This window comes from Musca autumnalis, unplaced genomic scaffold, assembly GCF_047663935.1.
Source record: "Musca autumnalis isolate F117 unplaced genomic scaffold, ASM4766393v1 scaffold_3, whole genome shotgun sequence".
Lineage (NCBI taxonomy): Eukaryota > Metazoa > Arthropoda > Insecta > Diptera > Muscidae > Musca > Musca autumnalis.
In genome coordinates, this window is record NW_027411866.1 from 31,838,068 (window position 1) to 31,845,608 (window position 7,541).

At 36.2% G+C, this 7,541-nt stretch overlaps 2 long non-coding RNA genes across 2 annotated transcripts; one reads left to right on the plus strand and one right to left on the minus strand.

Annotated features, from left to right (window-relative positions):
- Positions 1–524: 524 nt before the first annotated feature.
- On the minus strand, positions 525–936 carry LOC141396594 (uncharacterized). Its single transcript, XR_012411196.1, has 3 exons — positions 898–936; positions 688–755; positions 525–623 (listed from the first exon to the last, which is right to left on the minus strand). It is a non-coding gene; the product is annotated as an uncharacterized lncRNA (long non-coding RNA).
- A 9-nt stretch (positions 937–945) lies between these two features.
- Positions 946–7,193, plus strand: LOC141396595 (uncharacterized). Its single transcript, XR_012411197.1, has 2 exons — positions 946–1,013; positions 5,528–7,193. It is a non-coding gene; the product is annotated as an uncharacterized lncRNA (long non-coding RNA).
- The last annotated feature ends 348 nt before the right edge of the window (positions 7,194–7,541 follow it).

Consider the following 7,541-nt stretch of genomic DNA (forward strand, 5'->3'; position numbering starts at 1 on the left):
TTATAGTCAGGCTTTGCTTTTGGAAAGTTTACAACTAAAGCTGTGATATTCGTCAATATAATTAAAATCGCAAAAATGAAAATTGGGGTTTTATTTGCTCCTATTGCGATATGTTCGTTGTTTGATCACCTACGAGCACCTACTTTACATCATTAGAAAGGTGATATTTTCTACTTTAATTGTCAGGTTTTGCTTTTGGTATATCCCATATAGAAGCTGAGATATTCGCTTTGGAAAAAAACGTTGTCTTTTTATCCACCTAAGTTTTTTGCCCTTTCCGACCCCTAAATATTATCCGACCATCACCAAAATCAATAGGCTTCTTCCCCTCCGGGACCCCCATTAACATGCAGAAAAATCGTGACGATCCGATCAAAATTGCGACCTGTAGCGTTATTACAAAGTTTAGATGGACAGACGGACGGACGGACGAACACACAGCCAGATCGACTCAGCTCGTCGAGACAATCATTTTGGTATATATAAGTTAGCACATCCCTGCCGAACTAACGAACAACATTGTTGCTTGCTTGGCTGTGTTGTGTGCTTGCTAGGCTACATTGATGGAGTCGTGTTACGTCTAGTGGCGTGATCATGGTGTCAGCACTTTTTGTCTTTTATAACTTAAGTAGTTTAAGTAGAATAAGTTTTTGGATTTCAATAAAGAAACAGTTTATTTAAGCTCACCAAAAGACGAAGAAGTCTTTTATTGTTAACTGGCGCCCAACCGGGTTCAACCCTACAAATATGAAGATCTAAAAAAAGAGATCTATCATCTTAAATTTAAATTTTGCTGAAAAAGGAAGCTTTACTTAAAACTTGCTGGATTAAGAGGCCTCGCTTAAAATTTGCTGAAAAATCTAAGGATCTACTCTTTTTAAATAACGTAATACTTACTGAAAGTAATATTTACTGGAAGGAAGCCTTACTTAAAACTTGCCGGATTAAGAGACCCCGCTTAAAACTTGCTGAAAAATATAAGGATTTACTCTTTTTAAACAACATAAAGTCATGTAAGTGTGTCACTCATTGAATTTCAAAATTGTGTCCAAAACTGTTGAATTAAGAACTTAATATTTAAGAAAAAACAAAGTGTAGTGCGTGTTTAAAAAATTTTTATCTTTGTGCCAAAAAAAAAAAAAAACAAACACAGTGATTTAGATCTTGTTATAGTCGTAACAATTTTTTGTTTGAAAAGACAATATGAACAGTGAAGAAATGACTGCATTAATAGAATCCGCTGTACGTACAGCGATTCTGGCATATAAAACAGAAGTCGACAAAAAAGTCGACGAGTTAACAAAAAAATTATCGTCCATTTCAGTAGGGCAAACAGATGTGAAACCATACGAAGACGTAAAAATTTATTCATCAATAACGTGTGATGAATCACTTGATATTATCAAATCTTTGCCCGAATTTGACGGGAAAATCGAAAACTATGTTTCGTGGAGACAAGCGGCGCATAACGCGTATAAAGTCTTCGAAAAATACGATGGTAGTTCAAAACACTACCAAGCGGTCTGCATTATTAGGAACAAAATTAGGGGGTCAGCAGATGCTGTATTAGCGTCATTCAACACTGTGCTAAATTTTAAAGCGATCATAGCTAGATTAGATTTTACATATTCAGATAAAAAACCAATTCATCTAATCGAACAAGAACTAAGTACCCTCAGACAAGGCGAACAGTCAGTGATTCAATTTTATGACGAAGTAGAGAAGAAACTGTCGTTATTAACCAATAAAACAATTATGAGTTACGACAAAACTCTCGCTTTGGCCATGAATAACAAATATAGACAGGATGCACTCAGAGTATTTGTTTCCGGATTGAGGAAACCTCTCTGCGATGTGCTTTTCTCAGCCCGCGCTGCTGATCTTCCGTCAGCTCTAGCCTTAGCGCAGGAGGTAGAGGCGAATCACGAAAGATACGTCTTTGCCACATCGTTTGCGAATAGGAATGATGAAAAAAAGTTAAGGTCTGAAACCTCAAAAAAAATTCAGCCAAGAAAACCGTCTGATAGTGGTTGGAACTATAAACAACAAAACTATCATAAACAGAAAAATCCACATTACGAAAATGGTGGTGATGCTAATTTACAGGCTAGAGATCAAATAGAGGACATGGACTTGGACCCAACTTCGTCTAAATTCAGACAACCGACCAATTATGGTAACGGTAAAACTTCTCACAGACAACCATTTAAGCGTCAAGCTGGGTCTGGCCGAAGTACGGGCCCAAAATTTCAAAAAGTGAATACTATGATTCCAGAATCCCATTCAGGAGAAGAGCAGGCGGGACACTATTGTGACATAGCTCAATCCGAATGTGGAGACATAAACGATGAAATAAATGAAGACCGTGACTATGTAAATTTTTTAGAGGCAGGTCCCTACTACCGTTCATAAGGCGGACGATAGCAGGGAAACCAATACGCCTTTTAATTGACACTGGTGCTTCAAAAAATTATATAAAACCTCTCAATGAACTGAAGCATATAATTCCCGTAAGTACTCCTTTTTCAGCTCACTCTGTCAACGGACAAACTCCTATTAAACAAAAATGTTTTGTAAATTTATTCGGCATGAACTCTACATTCTTCATTTTGCCAACTCTAACAACATTTGATGGAATTGTGGGCTTAGACCTATTAAAGAAAATCAATGCAAACATTGATTTAAAAAAAGGATTTATCCTACATAATTCTGGCTCTGAACTAATTGAATTTTTTGAATGTAAGGATGTTAATTTTATAGACGTCGATAAAATTGATGTGCCTTTCGCAATTAAGGCGGATTTTCAGAAAATGTTAAAAAAACGAATAAAGGTTTTTGCTGATCCTAAAGAAGCACTACCTTATAATACAAATATCGTTGCTACCATTAACATGGAGAACGAAGAACCTATTTATTCTAAACTATATCCATACCCAATGGGTGTATCTGAATTCGTAAATTCAGAAATAAAAAAATTGTTGGCAGATGGTATAATTCGACCTTCAAGGTCACCATTTAATAGCCCAGTATGAGTAGTCGACAAAAAAGGTGTCGATAATCTAGGCAACCGAAACAAACGTCTCGTTATAGATTTTCGGAAGCTTAATGCCAAAACAATTAGTGATAAATATCCCGTTCCGAACGTAACAATGATATTATCAAATTTAGGTAAAGCAAAGTACTTTACCACTTTAGATCTGAAATCCGGGTTTCATCAAATTGAACTCGCGGAAAGAGATAGGGAAAAAACGGCATTTTCTGTAAATAACGGAAAGTACGAGTTTTGCCGTCTCCCATTTGGACTAAAGAATGCTCCTAGTATGTTTCAAAGAGCGATAGATGACATACTAAGAGATGAAATAGGCAAAACATGTTACGTTTATGTTGATGACGTTATTGTTTTTTTCAGAAACCAAAGAGGATCATGTAAAACATATCGACTGTGTTCTTAGGAAACTGCTCGATGCAAACATGAGAGTCTCTGTCGAAAAATCAAATTTTTTTAAATCTGAAGTTGAATACCTTGGCTTTGTCGTATCCAAAGAAGGTATAAAAACCGCACCATCAAAGATAAGTGCAATACAAAATTTCCCAGAACCAACGACGTTGTTCGCACTAAGATCGTTTCTTGGGTTAGCAAATTATTACAGATGTTTTATCAAGGACTTTGCCAAAATTGCAAAACCTTTAACTGATATTTTAAAAGGAGAAAACGGTAAAATTCCTGCAACCAAATCCAAAAAGGTTGTAGTCAATCTTAACGCCTTCCAACTGGATGCATTTCACAAACTGAAAAATATTCTATCTTCGGAGGACGTCATGTTGATGTACCCTGACTATAAAAAACCGTTCGACCTTACCACTGATGCATCAGCACATGGTTTAGGTGCTGTCCTATCCCAAGAGGGAAGACCAATCACTATGATTTCTAGAGCATTGTCGGATAAAGAGTTGCATTTCGCAACAAACGAAAGGGAGCTTTTAGGAATAGTCTGGGCTCTTAAAACATTAAGACATTACCTCTATGGTGTGAAGACTCTTAACATCTTCACTGACCATCAACCTTTGACATATGCAGTTTCGGATCGTAATCCGAATGCAAAAATTAAGCGCTGGAAAGCTTTCATCGATGAACATAATGCAAACTTGTATTATAAGTCAGGAAAAGAAAATCAAGTTGCAGATGCGCTATCAAGGCAACTTGTCCATGCGTTGGAGAACGATAATTCGTCAGACATGGCAACAGTCCATAGTGAAGAGTCATTCACTTACACTATGGAAAGCTCAGACAAACCGGTCAATTGTTTTCGCAACCAAATCATTCTGGAAGAGTCGGAATTTCCCACCACTCGAAATTTTATACTTTTCGGAAACAAAACGAGACATATTGTACAATATAGAGATAAAAACGAAATATTGGCCAAAATTGTTGATGCAGTCAACACTGAAGTTGTCAATGCTATTCATTGCGACCTACCAGTGTTGGCCCACATTCAACACGATTTGATTAGAATGTTCCCTTCAACGAAGTTCCGATTTTGTAGTAAATTTGTCTCTGACATTTTCAACCAATGCGACCAGAGAGAAATTGTCGTAAGTGAACACAATAGAGCTCATCGGGCAGCCCAAGAGAATGTTAAGCAAATCCTTTCAGACTACTATTTCCCCAAAATGGTGAAAATAGCGAATGAGGTTGTTGCCAACTGCAAGACATGTTCAAAAGCAAAATACAATCGGCATCCAGAAAAACACGTTATAGGAGAAACAAAGGTTCCTTTTTATTCCGGTGAAATTCTACATATTGATATTTATTCAACTGATAAAAACCATTTCTTAACTTGTGTGGATAAATTCTCAAAATTCGCTGTGGTACAGCCAATAGCGTCCAGAACGATTCTAGACGTAAAAGAACCAATTCTCCAATTAATGAATATTTTTCCAAATACCAAAGTTGTCTACTGTGATAATGAGAGGTCCTTTAACTCTGAGACTATCAGATCAATTCTGAAAAACAGGTTTAATGTAGATATTGTCAATTCACCTCCTCTACACAGCACCTCAAATGGGCAGGTAGAGAGATTTCATAGCACTCTTGCCGAAATCGCAAGATGCTTGAAAATAGAAAGGAAGATCGAGGATACCGTCGAACTCATCTTACAATCAACTATAGAATACAACCGAACAATTCATTCTGTCACGAATGAAAGACCTATTGATACGATACATACTGCACCCTCTGAGGTAAAACAAAAGATTAAAGAGCGAATCTCTAACGCGCAAAACAGGCAGTTACATTACTTTAATAAAAGTCGTCATGACAAAGTTTACAATGTGGGGGATAAAGTCTTTGTTAGGAATAATCGTAGACTTGGAAATAAAATGACACCACTTTATGAAGAAGCTACTGTCGAAGCAGATTTGGGGACAACTGTCCTAATAAAGGGGAGGGTGGTCCATAAGGACAACCTCAGATAAATTTTAGTTTATATTGATAAAATGTTTTTTTCTGCTTTTGTTTTTTACCTAGGCTGTTACTACAATTTCTTTTCATACTAACGTTGACTCGTGCAAAGATTATTGACTATTCACACTCCGATTATGTCCCAATTTTGGATGGGAAAGCCATCGTTTGGAATGACTATGGGTATCTAAGGCATACAACTAACTTAACAACGTACTTTGAGATACAACGTGAAACTAAAAATGCAATTAGCATATTTCCTCAGACTCATGTAAAAAAGATATTAGAATCCGATTTATTGCATATTGATACTCTTTTAACAACCCTCACCATACATCATCGGCATGCAAGAAGCATTAATTTGATAGGCAAAGCACTTAAGGTCATTGCGGGTACAACAGATGCAGATGATTGGGAAGAAGCAAAATTAATCGAAAAACAACTTGTAGACTCCAACAATAGACAGATAGAAATAAATACAAAAATACAAATTGAAATCGAGAAATTAACAAACGCTGTAAACACGATTCTAAGGACTCGTAGAAAGGAACAAATTGATACCGTAAATCTATTTGAAATTTTAATGGCCAGAAATCGGATGATAGTTATGGAACTACAAAATATAATTTTATCCGTAACTTTAGCTAAAATAAATATTGTAAATCCAACAGTTTTGGACCAGGACGATTTAAAAATATTTATAAAAAATCAGAGCAATGAGCAACACACAGATTTCACCATATCAGAACTAATGTCTTTGTCTAAAGTAAAAGTAATATCAAATGAATATTGTTTGTATTTTATCATTAAATATCCTATTCCAATAAGAACATGTCAGAAAATTTCTTTATTCCCAGTACCTCACGATAATAAAATTATCCAATTCGCTGACACCAACACTGTAGTAGACTGCGAAGGCAAGACGTATTCAGCAACAAATTGCAAGCAAACAATATCTTCAACCTATTGTCAACTTATGCCAAGCGAAACCTGCGCTCAACAACTCATATCGGGTGAATCAGCACACTGTAATACGCAAAGCAATAATCTTGATAAAGTGGCAGAAATCGACGATGGAATTATCATTGTCAATGACGCTATTGCAGAAGTGAAAGAAGCAACCGAAAATGTAAGAAACATAAACGGCACATTCCTCATAACCTTTGAAAAAAAATGTGACTGTCAATGGTACACTATTCGTAAATAGAAACAACATTGATATGCGGAAACCAGGAACACCATCATTCCCCTCAATTATTATAAACAACCACAGTGAAATTTTAAGTTTGTCATCTATCCATCAGATGAACTTGCAAAACTTACAATATATTGGCGACCTTGAAAAAGATGCAAGAATGCGACCAATTTTAGTTGGCGGTGTTGTTTTTATGAGTATCGGAATGCTCCATTTCATATTGTGCCTCGTCAAACGTAGGACAAAGATAAGAGAACAACAAAGATTTAAATCTGCCGTAGCAATGGCTATAAAGAAGACCGAGGACGGCCTCCACTTAAGTGAGGGGGTAGTTAGCACATCCCTGCCGAACTAACGAACAACATTGTTGCTTGCTTGGCTGTGTTGTGTGCTTGCTAGGCTACATTGATGGAGTCGTGTTACGTCTAGTGGCGTGATCATGGTGTCAGCACTTTTTGTCTTTTATAACTTAAGTAGTTTAAGTAGAATAAGTTTTTGGATTTCAATAAAGAAACAGTTTATTTAAGCTCACCAAAAGACGAAGAAGTCTTTTATTGTTAACTTATAAGTATGGGTCTACGACCATTATTTCGATGCGTTACAAACTTTTTGGTCAAAACCAACTTATAATACTCTCCCCACATAGTGGTGTAGGGTATAATAAAACACACAACAATTTATATTGATGTAACTTGGATATGAAAAATATATTGATGTAACTTGCACATGAGATTCAGGTTTCATTGAACCATATATGTATATATAAATGTGTAAATCGCCTAACTCTATATGTATATCCATTCACAGAGTCTGTGAATTTACAATAGTGATCACCGAATCGCGAACTAACTAACTTACTTACTTACTTGGCTGGCCCATTACAGA